The sequence below is a fragment of the Calidris pugnax genome, unplaced genomic scaffold, assembly GCF_001431845.1.
Source record: "Calidris pugnax isolate Ruff unplaced genomic scaffold, ASM143184v1 scaffold69, whole genome shotgun sequence".
Taxonomy (NCBI): domain Eukaryota; kingdom Metazoa; phylum Chordata; class Aves; order Charadriiformes; family Scolopacidae; genus Calidris; species Calidris pugnax.
Window position 1 is genome coordinate 633,122 of NW_015090859.1, and position 21,597 is coordinate 654,718.

The 21,597-nt window shown below is 40.4% G+C and overlaps 1 protein-coding gene across 1 annotated transcript in view; it reads left to right on the forward strand.

Annotated features, from left to right (window-relative positions):
- Window positions 1–21,597, forward strand: part of RASA3 (RAS p21 protein activator 3) — a 104,619-nt gene that overhangs the window by 43,891 nt on the left and 39,131 nt on the right. The gene's annotated exons all lie outside the window — the stretch shown is intronic.

The following is a 21,597-nucleotide window of genomic DNA, read 5'->3' on the forward strand; positions in this document are numbered from 1 at the left end:
CCATCCAAGCCACGGGTAGCCAGTTTCTCCAGGAGAATGCTGTGGGAAATGGTATCAAAGGCTTTACTAATGTCTAGGTAGACAACAACGCCAGCCTTCCCCTCATCCACTAGGTGGGTCACCTTGTCATAGGAGATCAGGTTAGTCAAGCAGGACCTACCTTTCATAAACCCATCTTCACTGGGCCTGATAAATCACCTGGTTGTATTGTGTGATGGCACTCATGATGATATGCTCCATAACCTTCCCAGTCACCACGGTCAGACTGACAGGCCTGTAGTTACTTGGATCCTCCTTCTCGCCCTTCTTGTACGTGGGAATAGGTCAATAATGTATTTTGCATTTGATATATATACACTGGTGCCGAGCTTTTGCCAGTGGGAGTGGATGCTCATGTTTTTATATGTAATAGAGTTAATTAGAGGAATGCAGTCTGTATTCATGTTTGCCTTTACTTTCTTAGCATATTTGAGCCTAACGTTTTGGCCCAAGTCATAATAAAGTTAATGTGATGGTAAGGACTTGAAGACTGTGTAATAATGGATACTATGCATGCTAGCAACATGGGTGAATTTTTTTTTTTTAGTTGCTCAGTGTAGCTCTACTGATACTTGTCTCACACTTTATATTATTTCATAATTTTTATTTTTATAATGTTTTAAACCTGTAGGTGTTAATTTATAATACGCTGCTGTGATGTCTTTTCATTAATTGTGTTGCAGATCTTTGCTTAATATTTAAAATGCTGAATATAGATAGAGCTCCAACACGATATTTTTGTGTCAGACCACAGACACTTCATATCCCGTAATTAGTAAAACATAAAGAGATAAAATAATGGTGAGTATTATGCACTGATGTTTAGTGAAATGGCTACTAATGTAGATTTTCTGGCAGGTGAAATACCTTAGTTATACAGCTGTTACTTAACCTTTAAACTGCTTCTGGAATTACTTGTGTTAACTGACCTGCTTTGTTTTTTAAGTTGAAATGATGGGGCCAGCTATGCATAGACCTAATTTTTCATATGGTGTTTTTGGTGTTTTTCAGGGGAAGGTCCACCTTGAGCTGAGACTGAGTGAAGTCATAACAGACACTGGTGTCGTCTGCCATAAGCTTGCAACACGGTAGGATTTGAAATGTGACTGCAGAATTATGAGAAATATACTAATTACAGATGGTGTGCAACACTCCATTTAAAAATAGTTGGACGAATCAAAATGTTGATTGGACACTGAATGTTCTTAATCAATTACATTCTTCTGAATTTATAGGATGTGAGATTTTTTTCATTTTCTCTTCTCCTTCTCTCCACATAATCTACATAATTTTCTTCCCAGTAGTCTCAAATGTTAGTAAAGCACTTATCCAATTTGGTCACAGCGTTAACACTAAAAAGATATCCAAGGGTAATATTAATGTCCTTCTGATTTGCATTAAGGACCTTACCAGCTAAGCAAACTTGTAGAACAACTTGTGTAGCGACACAGTGTTAACGTAGCTGACTTAGCAAACAAAAGTCTGCCATCAATTATTAAAGCAGTCTCAGAATCAGCTATCCAATCTCACTCGGGTGAATTGAAACCTAGAAGCCTCAGAACTCAGATGGGAGTCAAGACTTTGCCTTCCTCTGAGGAGGAGTCTGGAAGGCCATTGCTTTCTGACCATGTCAAAGCCTTTCAGGTGGCTACTTCAGGAGCAGTGGCAGAGCTGGTTGGCTTCTGTCAGGAACCTGGCCATTTGGCAATCGTGTCAATAGAAAAAAAAAGTTCTGACCAGCCCTATTTTCAGACCAGTATTTGACATCAGTATTTGAAAGTGTTCAAGACCAGGCTGAGTGGGGCTTTAAGCAACCTGGTCTAGTGAAAGGTGTCCCTGCCCATGGCAGGGGGGTTGGAACTTGAAGATCCTTGAGGTCCCTTCCAACCCCACATATTCTGTGATCATTTTATTACTGCCTTTGTTAAGGCTTTGATAAAAAGCTGTCACAGTAGTCTTTACATCTAGGACCTGCTAACAAATGAAGGTGAGCCGTGTGGTTGACCTCCATCCTTCTAGGCACACTGTTGATAGGAGGATGTGCTGGGGTATGTGATCTTGCACTCCTGTGCATATACCCTCTAACCATCCAGGCCCTACCAGGGCTTGGTGAGAAGGCACATTTGAAATCTTCCTCTTGCAGGCTGCTGTGATGAAGCAGAGTGAACAACAGGAAAAGCCTATAGCAAGTTGCTGTGTAGGATCTGAGCTCCAGTGAACTTACTAACCAGGGCATAATGTCACTGGAACACAGCTGTACCTCTTTCAGAACAAAAGTTGCTATGTCATTACAGCTTTTGCAGCATCTGGAGGGTCCAGCCTTCCTTTAACTACTACTTGAGGACTCTCATTGTGTCATTTTCCTTTGTGCAGTTTGAATATGACCAAGTGATGATGATCGCATGCATTCTGAGAAACCAGGGTTAAAATCGGCACCTACCAAGTCCTAGGCTGGCATCTTTTGTTGAAGTGTTATTCACTGCCTGAGAGGGTGTATGTGCATGTGGAACACACAGGACAGTGGGCTCATGACTAAGCTTGGACTGTCCTCAGAGGAGGCCCGGAGGATACGTGCTTAGAGAGGGAAAAGGAGCAGGTGGAGGTGTTTTTGCCTCAGTCTTTCTGGAAGTGTGTAGTGCTCTCCTTAGTGGTGTGATATATCCACAAAGGCCTCTGTCTGTATTCTTCAAACCCTAATTGTGGGTTAAGACCCTATGATGTCTGCAAACACAGTTTAACTGGAATATCCTCCCCTCTCCCCATGGTCTGTTTTGAATAGTAGTAGTATACTGAAGGACCTTCAGAATTGCTTGCCTCACTTTCTTTTGTTCTGAGAGAGTATTCTATGCCACAGACAGCTTTCTTTTAAAGGTTTTATCTTCAGTTAATAAAGACTGGTACATTATAGTACCAATGGATTTTTCAATGAAATTCCTGAAATGCTAGAAATAGGTGTCTGAAGAGGTACTTCTTAACATTTAACACATGCAGCTTCTTGCTTCATGAAAAACAATCTGATAATGATGCCTTTAACGATATGGCAGCATGCAGCATGTTTTTCTACCTTTCTATTCATTTGACCAGACGGGTTTTAAATCTTTATTCAAATTTTTGCCTATATGGCCTTGATTTGAAGACTGTTTTGTTTACTTTCTACAATGCAGAGAAAATATTTAGATTGGCTTGTGAAGCATTCTGTAACCGTGATTTGCAAGGTATTGTTCAGTAAATACAATGTAGTAGCTGAAATACATACAAAAATCCTGAGATTTTAACCACTGAATCATGATATTCAGAGTTTATCTTGATTTAAATTCAGCCCTAAGCAAGCTTTTTTGTCTGCTGAAGCCATCTTTTCCCATTGTTGTCTTCTCTTCTGTGGCTGACCTGGGCACTCTGGTTGTGTCTAGTTTCCACAGCTATTTGTTATTTGAGTGGTAAGTGAGACTAGAGCTTAGCAGTTTAGATAAGGGATCTGAAAAATAAAAATAAAATAAAAAATTTTCTGAAGTAAGTACCATTGGTGCAGGTTTTCATGGCAATGTGTCTTATGAATGAGAAAGGGAATGATGAATAAAAAGAAAGGGAAACTATTGCACTGGGGGCAAAATAGGCACTTCAGAATGTAGTCCAGGATTTTCTTCATGCCACACTGTTTGCTTTAGGAAGTTATACAGCAAACTGCAGCTCTTAGTATTTTACCATATGATTTGAAATCTCATTCAGATTTGTTTGTAGATAGTTTGGTTCTTGTGCGTAGGCATGTAAGAAAAGAGTGTGGTAATTAAGCAATGCTCAATTAAATATCTGTGTAGCTGGAATTTGTCACTGGGAAGATCAGCAAAGGTAGGGGAGGCAGAACCTTTGTTATAGGTAGTTCATAAGTGAAAAGTGGAGACTTGGGTGCATTAGGGGAGTGCAGCTTCCAACTGTGTTTTGTGAAAATAACTAATTTTATTGTGAACAGCTCATGAATTTGTTGCAGTCAGCAAATAAGATGAGGCTATAAAACCATGAACAAGAACCTAGAATCACTTCATCTTAAAAACAGCCTGTTCTTATGAATCTAGTGCTTGTCTTGTGAACTTCCTTGACTTCCTTTTTTTAAGATTTAATTATTATTTTTTTAAAAATGGAGCTCTTCGTTGCAGAGGTAAACACTACCCCACAAATGGCCTCATAGATTAAACTGGTTAAACAGTCCAGGTCTGCAAGGAGAACAAAAGCTGCTTCCAGTGGGCAGCTGTTTAAAAATACCTTAGAGATGCGTGCTTTTTTAAGCCCCAGAATAGTGCTTGTTTTCAGAGACACGTATGCAGGCTGAAAGACTTGGCCTAATTAGGAAACTTTTGTACCTGTCCAGAAAATAAAGATGAATTTTCTTACGAACTTACTAATTGATCTTCACCAGTGTGCCCCTGTACCTGTGTGCATTGCCACCACCTCTGCATTTCCAGAAAGACTGGAAAGCAGCTGAGGCCTTGCTGAGGCAGCCTGCAGTCCCCTGGAGCACGCTGTGAACAGTCAGCTGGATGGGTGGATGGGAAAATTTGTCTGAATGGAAGGGCAAATGAAAATTGTTAAGTGCTGAGCTCTTGAACATTAAGTTGTAGATTATTTTGAAATGCAAAAGTCATGTGAGCTTCCGTAGCCTCTGCAGCGGAAGCAAAAAAAATCAGTTTAAAAACTGTTACCTAATAGCTTCTTCTTAGGAAGCATTCAATACTTTCATTTAGCCCTAAACCACTAAGCTGTTGTGCTTCATCAGAGCCCTTCAGAGTCCCTAGTCTCTGCCAGCTGCTACAGCATGATCTCCTGGACTGAATCTCTGCAAAAGAGATTATAAGGAGAAGCATTAGGGGATTTAAAAGTTGCATTGACAGTGCAGATGCAAGCACCATACTCAGACTTCTTGTGTCTCCCCCGTGGCTCCTGCTGTCACCCTCTGTAAGAACCACAACTCTCACTTTTGCATGCTCTTTCTGGGAACGCTTTGCTACTTGTGGGTTCCCTCTGTGGAACTGCTGTGAAACCTGATGGTTCTGGTGACTGGCCTGGACACAGTTGTCACCTCTTTGTCTGGAAGCTTCTCATGCCCCTGTTACAGGACTCAGGATGCAGGCTCTTGATGTGCTGTATGTTCACTTCATACAGAGAGCAGACCTACAGCCTGCTGAAGACAGACTTTTGCCAAGTGCTGGTCAGAAAAAAGACAGCATATATGGACTTAGCGGCCTGGTACATTCAAGTAACTGCATTCATATTAACTACTGTTGTGCCATGTAGTGAGTCATCTTGAGTGCAGGAAAAAGTCGGTCTTATTCAGTAGGTTCTGGCTTCTTCCCTCGCTGTCCTTCACTCACAAAAGATCTCATGTTGTCTTCCTCCATGCTTTTTACAGCCATAGCCTTCCTGGCCTTCTGCACAGTCAGCTGCTGCTTCTTGTGGCTACCAACATCTGGCCTCACCATCTGTTGTCTGTAAAGTGAAGGCCATCTCTTGTTTGTCAAGTGGTTTGTCACCTGCCAGAAATCTGTCCATAATTTTATAAACATTTTAAGGTGCTAAGACCATGAAAAGAAGTGGTCAAGACTTTCCCATGCTTCCTGCTGCTTATGTCCACACCCTCCCCTTGGTGCTGACACGTGGCTTTTGGCAGCTGCTTGAGCAATGGTGTATTTTTCTCCCCACCTCATGATTTTTAAACTGAGTCAGGCCTTAATCCTGTGCATCCTAGAACCTGCGCTATACTTTTTCTGTAATGCAGAGGAAGGAAAATGAGCAGCAGGGACCAGGGAAGGATGCTCTTTCTGCAGCCATGCCAGGTTGAAGGGTTTGAACTAAGTCATGAATGGAGTGTGTGTACCCATCTTCTATCAATGCATCTGAAAAACCATGGCACGTGCTTCTCCCTAAATTTTTTCTGAGCCACCACTTTCCACATACAGATATCCTTCCTGCTTCACAACAGATGTATTCGGAAAGGAGCCCCATGCCTTGTGTAAACCTTCCCCCACCATTGTTAGAGCAGATTCTGTGCAGTATGTTTGTGTTTAGCAAATTCCCTAGAGATTTTAAGGCCTCTGGGCTGGTCCAGACAACCTTCTCTCATCTCACAGAGCAACGTAGGCTAGGATCAGCAGATACATGCATCCATATTTATTTAATAAAGAGGAGGGCTCCTGCAGATAGCTTTGTAAAAATCCGTAGGCTTCGCTGTGGTTAAGCTACCAGAGGCAACATTTAGAAGCAGTGTTCTGTATTTAGCAAGATGACATCTGACTTCCAGCATGCCTGAAGGAACAGGCCACTGAACTCCTGTTGAAAGTCAGCGTGAGCTGGGAGCTTGGCTCCCTGATCTTCCTTTGAGAATTCCAGCATGTGTATGTAATTAGTCGCATTTAAATGTCTGTATTTATTCAGTGTCCCCAGCTGCTCCTTCAAGTCTTGTCTTATGTCTTGTCTCTTAGGTTTATAAAACCTTGAAAACATCTGCTTTGGAGAGCTTCCCTCTCCCTCCGTTTCTCCTTTTGTTCTCCCTCTACCCCACCCCCGCCCCAGTAAATCTATACAGCTAGATAATAATGTATGTGGTTTAGTAGCCACTGCTGTCTTTCATATGTAGTAGCACAGTTTTCCAGTAAGCGATGCATGAATCTACAAATACATCACCAATGCTGAAATTTTATTTGATAAATGAAGCATTTGTAGCCCTGGTGTGGAAGATGGGGCGACTCTACATTAATTTATGAATTAAACCTAAATGCTGTGCAACTCTCTTGAGAACTCTACAAGATTTATTCTGACCATGTGGAACAAACTTAAATGGGCTGTTTGCAAGAGTAAGCAGGAAAGGAAACAATAAGTAGATATGACATCCCTAAGATAAACACTTCAGGGGTCGTTAAGAGAACAGTGAGCTGTGGGCATTTAAGAGCTTTAAAAGCCCTTCTGAAGAGGAAGAGGGAGGTAAGGAGGACGGTGTCTTTTGTCAAGTGCAGCTAAAGCAGAAGGTCTCTGTGTAGGGGTGGGAGTGCTGGGGCTCCACGATGGTTCCCAGCTTTCTCTGCCATGTGAGTAGAGCACAGAGCATGCAGTGGGCAGCATCTTACCTTCCTCTCTAAATGCTCACATTATAGATTTGAATTTCCTTGTCCATGAGCTTTGCCGGAAAGTGGCATGAGCAGCACATTGCTTGCAGGTCGGCAACCATTGCCCTAAATCAGTTTGACATTATTTAACTGTTCAAAATTCTCTTATGCAATGTGCTGTTTCTGATGTTAAGGTAAATGATTCTCCATTTTGAAAATTTTAGAGAGTCAGCCTCCATGTTTTGCTACTCACAGCTCCTGAAGGGCAAAGCCACATATATCAAGTCTAGTTGGAAGGGCTGAGATAATGGTCATTCCTGCTGGTGGATCAGCAGTCTGCATCCTCATCTAAGAGTAAGAGGAGAACATGATCCCATCTTGTCTGGTGAAGGTTTGCTGTTGTCACCTGTGCTTGCATTTGGAGACACCTTGAAAAACCACAGGAGTGCAGCTAGTCTTTCAGTCCTGGCATATATTTAAATGCTTTTGTGTAAAATTAAAACATAGAGGCATCATCTTTGAGTCATCTGCAGATTTTCCTTTACTAGCCAGCTTGTTTCCTGCTTTTCTCATTTACATTGGGGATAGTTTACTTTCCTGTAGATGGCTATCTTCATGAGATCCCAGGAATAGGTAAAGAAACTGTCATAAGGGTTGGATTAAAGAGTGAACTTGGAAATGTGTGGCTGTATTGTATCTATGATGCTGAAGACCAAATTTTGTCTGCTTTCTGTTGTGGCTCTATCTCTGAGGCTGATAAGAGTAGAGAGCAGACTTGCAGCAAGGGTAGTCAGCAAGGTTTTGGATAATGCTTTTCTGTGCTGTTTTGTGGTGGTTTTTTTCCTGAATGTGATTTTAAAGCGGAAAACACTGGGACCCACTAGGTTGATGCAATTTCTTTAATCTCTCATAGTATTCCAATTTTCTTTAATAGGTGGTGGTGGTGGTGTGTGAGACTCTGGGTACTTGTCAGTAGTCTCAGGTTCTTTAGGGTATGTTGGTCTGGTGCAAGGCTGCAGCTCTTGTTGGGTCTGGAAGTAGCCTGAGGCCAGCGCTGGCAGTGAATGCTCTTCCTGTGATGTTAAAACTCTCAGTGTTCTTTCCCTACATTCAAAACGGGTCCCTGAGCAACCCTGCCTCTTGGGTTTGCTGCTTCCAGGTTTACAGAACATAGGTTTATGCATTGCTTTAGAGAAGTTTCTGGTTTGTTGTGCAGACACACAGCATACAGCTAGCTTTGAACTCCCTGCAGGGTCAAGTGAAGCTTATTTTCCTGTCTGAAATATGAGCTGAATCAGGGGGAAAAAAAGGGTATTGCTGACTACATGCAGGCCAGCTTAATGTATACATCAATTAGGTCACCTTAGAGTATTTTGAAAAACTTCAAATTCTGTTTGCTGCTGGTAGGGAATGCAAATGAGAGCATAAAGTGGTTTCAAGGCTTCATTTTCAATAAACTCATGCGTCCATTAAAACGCCTACCAATCTCCTTTCTTTAGAGAGCATGCCCTGTATCAAGCTGTGCCTTTTCCTGCAGGATTGCATCTCGGTCATGCTTTTAATCTTGTATGTATTTCATAACAAACTGGTGGGGAAAAATTGCTTGGAGATTAAATCACATAGTATCTGGTACTTTTATCATGTAATGCTGCAATACTGTGGGTTTTGGAGAGTAGGGAGAGGAAGAGAGAAGGAACAGATATGTATATCTGTCCAAGGCTTTAGTATAGTACAAACTTTTTTTCCTTCCACCTAGTTCTGGTAGCATTGAGGCTATACAGCCTGCCATCTAAGTAGTTATCTCCCTTTTGCTTCTCTATCCCCACCAAAACTTCTCTTAACTATTTTGTAGCCTAAATCAAGTTTAAATTGTTTGCTCTCCTTCAAATCTTCCCATATCTATAAATACCATCTTCTCTTGCTGCCAGGTTTCCCACTAAGTTTCACCTTCTTTGGTGTTATATTCAGTGTTTCTTCAGAGCTTCTCCTCTGTTCATGAAATTGTTTACTCAAATTGCAAACAAGTGTCTTTTTATCTGTAGTCTTAATCAAGAGCAACTTCTTGAATTAGACCATTTGGCAGCAGTCCACCTCCAGCAGAACATGTTTTAAAGTGCTCACCTTTTTGAGAATGAATCATCATCACATGACTCCAGAATATGTATAAATCTGAGTTCGTAATTCAAGACTGCAATGTAACTCTTCTAATTCAGTCTGTTTCAACAGTTAAGTGCCACTGTTTAAATAACATGAGGGTACTTCCTGTTTTACACAGAGTAAACATAGTTTAGGATTAAAAATGGAGACAAATTATTCAAGCATAAATCCTGTCGATAAATGATTTTTAACTTCAAAATGTCCTTGAGGTCACAGCGTTAGGGTGGTTTCATGGCATTAGAGAGCATTCTTGTAGTATTCCTCTTTGTGAGAGGTACATGGATTTTGAGAACTGTGAATTGTTAGTGCCTTGGGTGTGCTGACAGTACCCCAAACGTCTGCAGGTTTTGCTTCACTGATGTCCTTTAATGGTGATTGGCTGGAGCCGTTCAATTACATTTGAGGTAGGGCCCCTAGGAAAAATTAGTTAACTGTCTTGCAATGTGACCTGTATCAAAAGGCTCTTTGATGTACATGTTACTTAGCATAATACAAAAGTAAATGTATATGCTGGTTCATTCTGAATGACTGTTGGAATTCCTGCTGCTTTTGAGGCAGGCACCATCCAAAACCACTGCTGGTGAAGCTTCTAAAGGAGCAATGAGACACAACTTACAAATTGCACTTTTCTCTGCAAGTTTTTTTTATATATTGCTCCTAGAGCAGCACTTGCCAAGGTGATATTTAATAAGCAGAACCAGGAACTGAGGACATCAAGGTGTCATAGGAGTAGAGGAGGCTGGAGAGTAAAGGGGAAGTCACAAGGCCCCAGGTGTTGAAGTTGGGGTTTTTTGCAAGTATAAGGAAAATAAAGACATGGTACACAATGCATAGGAAACGCCCTTCATTAACTCTGTTGTTCACCGAACTATTTGTCGAGAGGAAGTTACTGCAAGAAGTCAGACAGTCTATGTGGCAATAATGAGAAAGTATCTCTCTCCCTACTCCATCCGGATGAGCTAGAAATCATGTTCATGTTTTTGGGTACATTATTGTACTGGGAGCGCAACTGGTTATGTACTATGACCAAGTCCTTTCCAGAGCCCCCAGTGCTAAAATGACCAGGTGTCTAGCATACTGCCCACCCCCCCTTCTTGGTATAAACCTTTGACTTGGATGCCATTTTTCTGGTGTTTTCAGTAAGAGTTGATTGTGAAATATTTCATTTGTGTTCCTCATTGCGTATTTGTAACAGAAAAGCACTTGTGAATGGGAAAGTTTAAAAGTCTTTTAGTACACATTTTTAATTTCATAGCACTTTGAGATCAATCATTTTCACTGTCCCACTCTTTTCCTTCCCACTGTACAAGGTTGTTTGGTAGTTCTTCCTTTAATCATTTTGTTCTCTCAAATACAAAGAGGAAAGGGAAATAGTTTGAAAGAAAACGCAAGATACCATTCTAATAAGCACAGAAATTGGCAAGGAAGCTATGCTTTTGGAGGCAGTAGTGTCTGCAATTGATTTTAACTCATTTTGCAGTTGACTTGCGTCCAAGCTGATGGTTTTGTAATAATTTCATACAAGCTTCAAACAGAAGCAAGAATTCAGCTAGACTCTATACAGCTGCAGTGTACTGGCTGCACGTGCTGTTACCCTTTTAGTTGTTTGACAGTTACCGCCGTATATTCCAGTTTCCTGCCCTGGTAGCCTAAACTTCATGTTGGTAAGAGGTGGCACAGTGTGATGACCAGCTCTTGCTATTTATGTGCTGTTGAGTCAAAAAGGCTTCAGAGAATTGCTGAACAGCCGCACGCAGCCCTTTCGTCCCTGGGGATGCCCTCTGGTGCTCTGTTCTCTAGACAGCCATTGGATTTAACAAAATTCATAGAACTGGAGTATCTTTTGAGATACTTTGTAAAATTTCATGGAAATAACCAACTGCTTAAAAAAAAAAAAAAGAAATCAGTGGGAAATTGATGGCCAAATGTAGACAGAAAGCATTTTCTCATAAGCCTCTATCTTTAGGAGATCAAGCTAAAAAGGATGCTGTTAAACTCAGAAGGGTTCATAGAAGACCTACAGGAAGAATTGAGGACCTGGTAAATGTGTCTCACAGTGAGTGAGTGTTTGATTCATGCAAGAAGAACTCAGTGATGAAACCACAGTATGCATGATATTCAGAGGAGACTCCTTCTGATTGTATGGTTACTTATTTCTACTACAGTGATACCCAACAGTTAGAAGGTAATCGCTAATCTAGTGGGAAACAGATTTATTAACTTTTTGGGTTGTTGGGTTTTTTTTGAGTCACGATCAATTATCAGTGAACCGTTTTATGTAAAACATTGTAAGGATATATTAATCATTGTGGGTCCTTTCAGTTAAGTCTCGATTTCTTTCAAGAAGGGTGCTCTGGAGGTTCAGTAGACATCATGAACTCATTGCACAACTTGACTAGGTGAGAGCTTTCATCACTGTCTTGAAAGAGGCCAGACTTCCCAAAATATGAAGAGAAACTTAATGCAAGTACAAACTGTTTGTGTAATAACTGGAATTATAAAGCTGATGTGGGCTTCTAATTACAGCTGGTTATGCCAGAATGTCTACCTGACCATGCCCTAATTTGCATCTTGTTTTTCCCTGAGATCTAAAGTGACAAGACACTAAAACTTTTTTAAAGAGCACTTTGCATCGTTTTTCATCATATTTTTCACAGGATCTTAGTGCTATGCAAAGAACAGTATAACCACTGTTTTATATATATATACACATATATATATTTATATGTAAGGAGGGCCTTCTTTGGGATAGGATATCATAGGTTTTAGCTGAACCTGGGACATGACTGACCTTTCAGAGTAGAAAGTGCAATGGGATAGGTTGCCAGCAGAAGCTGTTTACATATTTGTAATGCTTTGCTTCTGGTAGGGTACCAGGTTCGCCATTCTGATGTGCTCTCATTGTGCAGGAAATCTCACCTGGTGCTTCATCCTATCCAGCTGGTCGAGATATTTTGTCTTCCATTAAAAGTCTGTGCCTTCCTCTCCAGGCACCTTCTTGGTATTGCTCAGTGATGACTTAGTAGTAGGCCATCACTCAGAAAAGTCTAAATAATTTAAATTTCTTTTCCTGAAACACTACCTATAAGACAGTACATCTATACATTTTTACAGGAGAAACCATCAGGCAGGATCATTCCAGATGGGTATTTCCCTAATGTCTTAAAAATTGTGGAGACTTAGGAATCTAGTGCTTTACAGTTTTGTTGCAGAGGATTCACTGCTAATGGAAGGTTTTGTCTACAGGACCCACTTCCTTTGGTGGTTCCACAAAATGGCTCCAAAATGTCCTTCCTGCAATTTTTGTGTTATACACACAGTGTGATCCTCTAGGCATGGAACACTATTGCACATCTCCAGGAGGGATGGTCCCTTTCCCTGCTGAAACTTGTAAGGGAGAGGCTGTAGCAGGACCCAAGGGCACCGACAGCCATAACAGCATATCCAGTACTGATAAGAAAGGACAGTAAATGATCACTGAAAATGGTACATTAACTCTGAAAAGATGCACATGTATTGCCTAACGTGAGGTGTTTTCAGTGATTTTGGCATAATCAAGTGTCACTAACTAGTGGCGTAGTAGGGCCAGAGAAACAATATAAAGTAGGCAAGTCAATATCCTGTGACAGCTGTTTTTTAAATGACCGGTTTATGAATCCTGTTTGATCTCTCCTCTTTCCAAGTCAAAGACATTGAGGAGGATTTTTCAGTTCACTTACTATTACAAAGTCCGTTATAAAACGTGCTTTTTAGTGCCTATGATGTTTGTGCTTCTTGGAATGAATAGCTCAATGTGCCATAATGTAAAAAAAATTAGGTAAATTCAACTTAACAAGCCTGATCTGTATGTTGCTGTTCGGATAGCTAAAGAAGACTCCATAGTTCTGCTTCCTGCCTTTCACAAACTGGGCATATCTGAATGCTGACTTGGATTGCATATTACTGTACTTTGTGTTTTAATAAAACATAGGTTTTGATTATATTATGCCTTGATTCCAATGTTAAATACCTGATACTGTGTGATTTTTATTCTTTTCTAACCTCCCCTGTTTGATTACTGAATTGTCTGTAATCACGAGATATGTTAGCATCTTTCTAGTTATGTAAATCTAGATGGCATCAACTTATTAATATTATTTCTTGAGTTCTAGTTGGTGAGCATTTTCATGTTAACTGTGACATAATTTGTATAATACTAGCCCAGTTCTCTTATCAAAATTAATTCAGTGCATCAGCATTGCTTGGGGACTCAGTTTGCAATTTAACTGCCGTCAGGTTTCTGTAGTGGTGATGAATCAGCTTAATTTAAATTCCTTAATGAAAGTATTGCATGTGTAGGAAAAATCACTGCCCTTTAATAATAAGGGTTGTTAATCAAGATCCTAGATCCTCTGATCATTCACATAAATGTAATCAAAGTTGTTCTGAGTTGTTTCAAGTTGTGTTTTTTAAAGTATTAAAAGCTCCACCTACTTCAGTTGGCATGCCAAATACAGGAGGCTGTAGCCTCCATGTAGTGTTTGAAGGCACCTTTGATTGTTTTCTAGGTCCACAAATAATTACTTCTATCCTTTTTAAACTGTGAGCTATTTTTTCTTCTTTTTTTTTCTTTTTTTTTGCATTTAGAAAGGTGTATTTGCTACTATAATACATCTGATGAAATTTATGATGTGAGAATCTATATGAAAGAGTTTCAAGAATTTATTTAGTACAGAAATCATTATACTTGGATTGGGTAAGGATGAGAAGAAGCTGAGTGGGTTTTTCATTCTGTCGGTGCCACTGCTCTCATTAAACCATTTCATTCCCTTCCTGTGTGCACCCCCTGTCACCCAAAAGTTGTTGAGATTTAATCCAGACTTTCAGCTGATGCATTCCTTTGGCTCAAGAGTTCTGAGTATTTTGCTCTGTGGTTCGAGTGTGTTGTGGCAGGAGATTTAGATGCTTTCCTCCAATCTGCTGTACTTCACGCTCTCCCGGTTGTTACAGACATCTCTCTGTTCAGGTCACTTACCAGCTTGTCTGCATTTTTATTTAAAGTATTACCATCTATGGCCAAGCTGGGATAGTTGTTTGACTTGGCTATACTCAGCACTTTGGAGGAAACCCTTACTCACCAGCGAGGTAGGAAACCCCTAGGTAAGTTAAGGACATGCTACTTCTGTTCTGCTGTTTTGTTTCTTGTAGTTGAATACCCACCCTCCCCCTACCCCCTCCCCAGTGCCTTTTTTCCTTCTCTCTATTACAAGTTCTTTAAAGCTTCTGGTTTTAGTCTCTTCCTCTCTTACCTTTTTACTTACTTCATAGTCAGATCCCTCCCCATAGACTCAAAAGCTTTTTCTTTGGGTGATTTTTTGGTAACTTTTGCCCTGTCAAGTATCACACTCCTTCTTTGGGATGAATTCAATCATTCCAAAACTAGCTTCTTCATTTTGTCTTCCTTTTTTTTTCATATAGTTATCAGTCTGTCTAATAGTTGCAGATGGTTGTGGCAGAGGGGAAAAATCAGGGTGTGCTCATGCAGCTTGGATTGTTGGTTTATCTGCTCATGCATGTGTACAGTGACACGCAGGCACGGCCTGAAAAGGAGGGATCATACCCTGTGCAAGCAGCTCCTTCCTGGGAGCAGGTTAAACTTGGACAGGCTTCAAGTCAGAGATGGTTGCACTTGGCTTTCCATAAACCCTATGTATCCATACAGCACACTGTGTGTCTTCTTGAGACTGACCTATGTTTCCAAGCAAAGAAAAACAACATGGGAGATCTCTGTGTGGCTGGCTGGCTTCATTATATAGCCATCACTGCCTTTCTGTGTTCAACTCCCAGGCTGTCTTTTGGGCTTTGGTCTTTTTTCTTTCCTTATCTGCCTGTACTGACAGTATCTCATTGGTTCCATTTAGTATTGCCTTAGGCCACAGTCAGATCAGCTAAAGCTGTTGTCTAGGCTCTAATCATTTGCTGCATATTGTAATTGTTGTCGTTTTCTGCTTCCCTCCTTTACGTTCCTTACCATGCTGCTTTGACAAAAATGCTTCTGCAACTGCCTTGGTATGCCCACCCATTCCTTGGCTTCCTGCCATACTACATCAAATTCAAATTTCTTCACTTTCCCTACAAGAACCAATGTAGTTCTGTCATTAAGCAAATTCATCCTTTCCTGACTGTACCTCTTCTTTTGTGTTGCTATTCCTTTATAATTTTTATATATTTCTTGCTTTTCTGCAACTTACGTTTGGGTCTTCTGTCTCCTCTGAAAATCAACGCGTGCTGGAAACAACTCCTCCTCTTTACTTACCCACTCTCTTCACTTTCTTACCATTCAGCTATTGCTCCCTGTTAATGGAGTTGTACGTCCAAGACCCAGGCAGGAGGAAATGATGATGTCAGTGCCAGTAATAGTCACTGAATCAGTGCACTTCCAAATTTCAGCAAGCTTGTGTCTTTGTTCAAGGCCTCAGGGCCCAGAAGATAATTTAACCATTTTTTGTATTAACCTAACTAAAAACTTTTCTGAAGTGGCTTTCAGGAAGCTTGCAACACTTCTGTAATTGGCTCATAAACTGACTTAACTGCTAATGGATTAACTCCTTGTCCTGTGGGAACAGGATGGCTGACACCCACTTTTTAGTCTGTTCTCTTTATTTAGTACAGAGTGCAGATGGTACTCTGTCAATGTGCGGTTTTCAAAGTCTTTCTAGAGCTGATATTGGGAGGCAAATAGGATGTTTTGAACTGTAGCATGGAGGACAGCTCCCATATTAATAGCAGAAAAAAGTCCATGTGATTTTTATACTATTAATAAATGTTTAGATATGTACTGACATGAGAAAATTTTGCAGTTTATTTGAAGTGATAGTGGGTTTAGGACTGCATATGTATTGACAGTGTTTCTTCTTTATATTTAATGAAACAGTTTTTGCATTGTCTGTAGTTTTACTGTAACATATCTAATATTATTTGGTTTAGATTGAGGAAGCAGACATTGTGCTTATTAGCTTTCATTTGCTTTCTACATATTATTGGTTGGCTTAGTATGAATATTTGTTCCTGTTTTGCTATAAAATACCCTTAGTAAATACTTGGGAAAGAAATTGTTGCTCGAACCCAAACATCAAGAGTCAATTCCTCTTCCTCTGCACTGTCCGAAGGAAATCACCATTAACAGCCTTGTATTAACAAGAACTGTGTGTGCGTGACAGAAGTGTTGCACATACAGAGCTTTCCAGTTAAAACCAAAAGCTAATCGTGGTGCTGCATGAGGCTGCAAAAACTGTTGTAGGTCAGCTCAGGAAGGAACCTTTGTTCAGGGTAACAGGAGTTTAAGGACATTTTGAAATGTTTTCTTTGACTGCAACTATTCTGAACTCAATTGTGAATGGGGAAGAAAAGGCAGTATTTATGTGGGTTGCAGCTGTAATCTCAAAATTTGAAGGTTTTCTGTTGCACTTTTGGTGTGGAGGCTCTGGAGGGTATTTTAAAGAGAAAAATTAAAATAGTTGCCTGTACAGTCTGTTCCTCTGATGTGTACAAGCTCTATCCAGATTTCAGAAGCTGAAATAGAGGTGAGATCGAGTGTATTATCTACCTTGTATATAAACGTTTCACAGCCAGTGCATCAAATGCTGTACAGCCATTATTTTAAGGGAACACACATAGAGAGAAATGCTGGTCCCAGGTAAAGTTGTGTCATTTGTTTGAATGAGGCAGGATTTCATTTAGTGCCACAGGTCTTTATAGAAAAGTGAATATTTACATGAAGGGGGGAAAAGTAGCTCCATTTAAGCCGTTATTATCTCAGAGGTTAATGGGATGAGTTTTCTTGTTTGTAAGCCAGAACATGTTTCTTCACCAAAAAAGTCACCAAAATTAAAGAAGAAAAAAAAAAGGGAGGGTATAATCCAAAGAGGATAGGGTACTGCTGGAGGCCCTGGTCACACGCAGCCCAAGAGAGTAAGAAGGAGGCCTGGGAACAGTTCCTGCTTGCAGTGGAAGCCAGAAATCAGTTCACTGGCCTGAGAGCAGTCACCATGTGCCAGCACAGATGTGAGGTTGGCCAAGTTACACACGGAAACGTATCATGCAACATCACCTCAAAGTTCTTCTTATACCACTGGGAACAAGTAAGGAGTTTGGATCGTGATGCAAGGCTGCACTGAAAGAATGGAACGTGAATGTGGCAAGGAAAGGGGAAGCACCACTTCTTTACTGTAAGACTAGACAAGAAGGCTGGATTACTCCATTATGAAGTTAAAGATTAATAGCCTGTTTTATGTGCCCTGAGAAGCCCATTCGCAAAGGGAAACTATTCAGAGGTGCTCCTTTACTCCTGGAAGACAAGGTACTCAGGATAGTACGTATGTTACAGGATGATCCTATAGTCAGTAGGTAAAAAGAAAAGAAAAAAAGGGATCCAGCGAGGCTTAAGAAAATAAGTGACATACCCAGTGCTGGGGAATGTAACCTCACCAAACAAGTACTTAGCATAAGCCAAAGACGCATTGTTTTGATGGCATCTCTCACAAAACTGCCACAAAGTTTGCTTTTAAGTTGATACTTCTCTGTCTGGTCAGGCTTACCACACAAAGTACTGAGTGTTCAAGAAATAATTAGATCAGTGGAGCAAGCAAGGAGGAGGAAGTCTCTTGTCTTTGACATGACGCAGAGAAGAACCTGAGTACGGCCAAAAAATACGCGTATGAGATGGGACAAAAGCTCAAGATTAGGAAACGAAAGAGAGGTGGAGGAAGTGGAGGCTGGAAATAGAAGATTAATACGATACATCACTAAGCTTGCAAGTGTTATGATTGATCCCAGGAACCCAATATGTATGGGAAAGCAATTAAAATACATGGATTACGCACAGCCATAGAAAGCTAGATTGTGTACAGAAAAGAAAAAAAAAAGATGTTTTTATTTTCTGTTGAGTCACAGTGAGAAAACAGTCTGATTTGAGAAAAGAGAATGAGAACTATGTGCTGTTCCTGACGTTAGATTGAAACTGGGGGAAGAACTGAGCTTGACTGTGTACATTGGAAGTGATTTAGTATGCAAAGAACAGTAAATATGGATAGATGTTGTAACAACAGCTATGTCCCTTCTGGTTTCTTTTCTCTGCGACCGTTTTTGCATTGGTTGTCCATTCTGATACACAGGGATGCCGACGACACGTGTGCATCCTGAACTAATCGGAAAGCCTATAATTTTCAAATAATTTTTGCGATTCCAAGGAAGGGGTGTGGAACGCCCACAGGCTTGGATCATCCTGATGTTTCTTGCCTGTGAAGCCAGGGTTTGAGTATGATTGTGTGTAGGGGCTGTCTCGGTGACTACAGCCCACAGCTTGTGGTTGGCAGCCCAGAGGCAGAAAGAATGCCTGTGCTGCTGTCAGATGCGAGCAGCTTAGTCTTTGTTGAAAAATCGTTTCTTCTTTCAAAAACTTCTCTCCCTGCCTCCCTCTCAACTTCTGTAATCATGTAATTTAAAAGCAAGAGGGCAGGCTCATGGTGTGTTTGGGTTTGAGGTTTGCTTTTACCCTCTGGGAATTTTCCATAGCTTATTTACTCTTGTGAAGGTTTGGTCATGAACCACATTGAAAACTGAAATGTCTTGTTCCTTGAAACCTGTTAATTTTATAAACCACAAGCAAAATATAGTGAGGCAGCTGCATTGAGAGTTTTCCCATATGACCCAGCAATAACCTTAGCCCAGCCCAGCCAGGCTAGCTCCGGGAGGGATGCCTTGCCCTGCCCCAGCTGGGCTTGAGACAGCTAATGATCAGAAACTACCAGTTGGGCAGAAAAGATTGTAGCAGCCACCAGACGTTTTTCCTCTGGGGCCTGATGAGTCAACTTGTAATTCTTGAATAATCTTGATTGCCTAGGCTTTTTTTCATTATCCTAGTACACATATGTTAAATTAATTCTGCGGATGATTAGAGGAAAGGTGTTTCATTTTAACTGGCTTTATTCACTGCTTCCCAGTATTACTATCCCCCACCCCCCCACCCCAAGATTATACCTTTGTTATACATTTCTTTTCCTATGTTTTTTCATCTAATCCAAAGATGAATTGTCAGTCTTAATAAGGTGATACCCGTGTGACAGAATTGAGGCTCCATTTTATCGTGTCTCGGAGTAGCTGTCATTTTGTTCTGGCTCGTTCCCTGCTTGCCAATTAAAACCAGTGTTTTGGTACCAGGTTGGGAGAGGAGTAGCGTTAATTTATGTAGCAGCTTTCCCATGAAATGAAAGTGGCTCTAGGATTGCAGTTTCCTGCAACTAAGGAGGCTATACTAACATGAGTTGACCAGACCTGTGCCTTGGTGAATTGTCTCTCCCCACGATGCTTAGTAAGATATAAGAAAAAAAAAGGAGCACCTCTCCAGACAGACATAGCCTTCCTTCCTCAAAATCCAAAGTTTTCAGTCTTTTGCATGCTTTCTCCAGCATCCTTAAACAATAACTTAAACTTAAATTACCTGAAAGGCTTGGGATACGGTTTATGTCTGCGTCTGTTTCCTGTTTTCCCACATTTTGTTTCTTTCAAGGTTGTTTTTGCTTTCCTTATTCCAACTGCACACAAAGAACAGTTTTACTGTTAAGTCATCGTGATTGTATGAGAACATCTGTGTAATTTTTTTTCTTTTCTTTTCTTTTGGTTTTTGTTTTTGTTTTTCCCCAGAGAGCATAAAAACTACCCTACTGTGTTAAATGCCCCTCTATTCTGACCTAGTACTGTTTCTGATATTTGCTGGTGAGTGGTACTTCACATATGGTATGATTTGCTCCAGTGTTACACCCCTCTCAATCAGCAATTTGGGCTTTCCTAAGCTGGAGGAGGCTTCTGGACGATTAAGCTTCTGGACGATGTAATAGCTGCCTACAAATTACACTCCATGAGTTCATGTAGTCCTCGTTTGAATCCATGTGTTCTTTCAGCCTCCATAACATCCCATGGCAATAAGCTTGGCAATTTCGTTACGCATTGTGGGGAAAAAGTCCTTCCTTTTGTTTATTTTAAACCTGCTATCTGGTAATTTCATTATGTGCTCCTTAATTCTTATTTTGTGAGGAAATGTTCTTCACATCATTCATGATTTTGTAAGCTGTTCGTGAATGGATTTAAAAAATTATTCGATGTGGCAATATGAAAATAGATCCTATCATTGTATACGTGTATAGTTAGGATATGCATATTTTTTGTGTGGCTAACTTCACACTTTCTGTCATTGAGATTCATCTGTGATTTTATTGTGTGGTGATTTATAGCCTCTACACATAGAACATGCTGTCTGGGATCACTTTCTGTTATCTGCATATTTTTGAAAAGACTGCTTTTATTAAAACAGGAAGCATGCTGTCTCTGACCATGCTTTCTCTGTGTTTAAATTTCACGTAGTTCTTTCTGTATGGATGAGAACTGGCTTGGAAGCCATTCCTCAACAGTAGTAAATTGGCTGACTGCTATAAAGCCATTGAGTTACTATTTCATTTTAAGGAACTTACAGGCTGCCTTAAGGAAGCAGTGGAAGGGGCTGGGGGTTGGCACTGACGCTTGGTGTACCGTTGTTCTGTTCAAACAGGAATGTCTTCAGACCACATCTCAATCTTTGTGTACTTCCTAGGACTGGGGAACCTATTTAGATTGTACCTCCTCTGGTACAAAACCAATTCATGTATTGGTTCACAATATTAAATTTTTTCCTCCTTTTATGCAGAGTAAGTAATAAGCCTGTAGTTAAACTGTATTTGAAGTCCACATGATATGTTGCCAAAAACTTGCTTTGTAGATAAAATTGTGAAGCACTATCCATTACTGAATTTTTCTCTATTGATTTTTTTTAAAATACTTTTTCTGTATCAAAGTTGCTGTCACTGAAAGCAGTACAATGGAATTACTTCTCTTGCTGATTTTATGGCACCCAAAAGTGTGCAAGGTATTTCACACTATATTACTACACACCTGCCCAAAGAGCTTCAGAGTTTGCCTTCACGTGAATTTTTCAGATATAATTGTATAAATACATCAGCCCAACAGGCTTACCTGTTGGAAGCAGAACCCGTTTCAGGAGGGAGAGTCCTGGCAACTGGCTTACCTGCCTCCTTTGTTTTGAATCAGTGCTGCCTTTCCTTAGTGGGTTTTAACTTGTGAATCATGAAGAAGTTTTTCATTGGTTTTGGGGTTGTGTTGTGGGTTTTTTTCTTTTTTCTTTTTTCTTTTTTTTTTTTTTTTTCCCAAAGAGTGTTTAAATTTTTTTTTTCCCTTCTTCCCCCTCTCTTTTTTTTTTTTTTTTTTTTTTTTTTTATTTTTT